This window comes from Monopterus albus, unplaced genomic scaffold (genome assembly GCF_001952655.1).
Source record: "Monopterus albus unplaced genomic scaffold, M_albus_1.0 scaffold100.1, whole genome shotgun sequence".
NCBI lineage: Eukaryota > Metazoa > Chordata > Actinopteri > Synbranchiformes > Synbranchidae > Monopterus > Monopterus albus.
This window is the reverse complement of record NW_018127980.1, coordinates 49,669-52,391: the sequence shown is the minus strand read 5'-3', so window position 1 is coordinate 52,391 and position 2,723 is coordinate 49,669. Positions and strand designations below refer to the sequence as shown.

The window sequence follows — 2,723 nt, the reverse complement described above, 5'->3', positions numbered from 1 at the left end:
TGTTAGAATTGGATTTCAGGAGTTGCAGTTGTTTTATTTACTGTTAGTATTATTTTGCTTTATAATAATAAAGTTTGGTATGACTGTTTGTGTTTTATTAACAGCACCATGTATCAGTATTAACCTGGCTCTTATGCATGCACAATAGTTATAATTTTCAGCTGCAGGTCAACTTGTAGTATTTCTTATTTTCTTGGATAATTGTGCAAGAGTAGATTGCATAGATAAGTGTCGTTCTGAAAACTATAGATAAGATACTGTTAATTTATGCTATTTTACAGACGTGAAGTCTGACGGGCTTGAACTGTTCAAGCTCCTGTTTCCTGAGTGTTACTTCTTGGGGCCTTCAGACAAAAGAACCGGTTAAAATTTAAAAAAGCCAATATCTCTGCACTGCTGCCAGAGCTGTTCAGTCACAGGAGAGGTGTGGGTCACAGGAGGCTTCGACAACACCTCTCTACATTAAGACAGGTTTTGAAGCATATTTCTACAACAAAGATATTTGAAAAAAGTTACATACTGTAGCTTTAATTAAAGTGTAATCAAGATTGACTGATCATGCAGTTAACCAATATGTAGAGGTCTAACTATTCTAGGAGGGAATGTAATGCTCAAAGTTGGCAAAGCTGTAGTCAATTCAGTTCAGTACAGCCGTATTTGGTACAGTACTTTTAAAAACAAAATGTTTTCCTCAGTAACAGACACACGTCAACCACTAACTTAAACATCATCAGTCTTGCATTTATTAGAGAATGGCTTAAAGAGACAAACAAACCACTGAGCCTTAATCAGCTTACTGTATGTCCATTGTTTCTGGGATATTTGCTGAGCACAACATGACAGATATATCACAAAGATAATCATGTGTAAATACAGCCAGCTAAATGGAAAACATGTCCTTTAACAGCCAAATAGTAAGTACCAAAGGTCACATAGCTGTCATAGATTGTATTGAGTGTGGACCTGACCTTTAATTGACCATTTAAAGAGCTATTACATCATTACCTGACCCGTTATGAACCATTCATAGTATGTAACAATTTTAACAATAGCCATATAAATAAGACAACATTACCCTAGGATTCAACTCAAAGCCTTTTAGAAAGAAATCCCTAAATATTGTACAACAGTGACAACTGGGTGTGTGTACATCATATCAACACAAACAGTGCAGATGTCTCAATGAGCAGATATTGAGGTTCTGCCCTGTGTTCAAACTTAAAATTAAAGTGGATGCCTGGGCTTAGTTGAAGCACATGCTACTTTGAAATTTTAGACCACTTTGGTTGTCCACTTTTCTCTGTTGTACCACTCTTAATATCCCATGGACAATGTCTGGACTCATGTCAGGGACTCAACCGCCGGCGTCGTCTCATGCAGCAACGAAATTAGACCTAAAAAATGGACAATTAAATTTGTTGCCAATTATTTTTAATATTGATTATCAATGAATTCCTACAGCCCTAAGAATGATGACGCTTTTTTAATTTGGTGCAAGTTTTTTATTATTCTGGCTCTACTTGGTCCAAAGTTTTATAACCAGTAAATGTGTTTACAATTAAGGCAATGATATGCTATTTATACAACCTCTTTAAAGAAAACACTGTTACTCACTTGTAAAATGTAGAAAAACAAATTAGGTTGCCGAGATTCTGAGAAGCGTAAACGAATCATCATGAATCAAACTAAATAAACATAATCAATTGTGGACTTGGTGAATCAAAATCATAAAATTTTTTGTGTGTTTAGCGAAAGTCTTTAATTAAAGGTTTGCACATCTTCTGCTTTAAACCATACACAATCAGCCCAACAATTTAACCAAAAATGTCATGATGCCAGCCTGTATGTGACCTCATTCTCTGAAATAAATAAAATAACTTTAGTGTCAGGGGTGATCCTTACTTCCATTCCTCCCTCTGCTCACAACAACAACACAGACAAATCAACAATAGCAGGACACAAGGTAAGAGGTCTGCTGTATCTCTGTGTATGTGTAGGCACACATCTGGTATTGCTCACAGTGTGTGGACCAAAACTGGTTTACATACTCACATTGATCTGAGTCAACCTTTCCCATAGAGATCAGATGCTGGTCCCCACCTTCAATACATTTTAGGGTGATGATAAGGTTAGGGTAAGTCTCTAAGAAATTAATGTAAGTCACTGTGTATCTGTATGTATGCAACAGAGAGCCAGAGACCAAAAACAGGGCCTGGGAAAAATGCACCAAATACCTGAGTAAGACACCGGCAGTGCAATTAAAAGCTTATCGTAGTCATCCCTTGAAATGTGAGACACCAGCATTTACATCAGACACTAAAAGGTCATTCAGATCTATTTTAGTACATGCCTGTAACTCAGTCACAAACTCGAGTGGTGAAGAAAAGAAATGTGTGTTTCCACGTGTTGGGCTACATTGATTTAGCCTACATAGTATACCAAACCTATGCAGCGTATAATTAAGGCATTATTAAATGTCAGCGCTTCTTGAGGGTGTAATTTGTTTTGCAACAGGCATGTTTCAACACATGTTTAAACAGTAAATGACAAATGACTAAGGTGAAAATAGGTAACACAGAAATTATGGTTGTCATCAACATGTACATATGCACACACAAACACACACACAGACAGCTTAGCAAGTCTGCTGCAAAGTTAGCACTATGAAAGGAAGGATATAGTGGTTTAGACTGCAGCAAAAAGGCTTACAATATATGACCTGT

General features: G+C 36.7%; 1 protein-coding gene across 4 annotated transcripts in view; it reads right to left on the bottom strand.

Annotated features, from left to right (window-relative positions):
• Positions 1 to 2,723, bottom strand: part of pip4k2aa (phosphatidylinositol-5-phosphate 4-kinase, type II, alpha a) — a 25,939-nt gene that overhangs the window by 20,156 nt on the left and 3,060 nt on the right. The gene's annotated exons all lie outside the window — the stretch shown is intronic.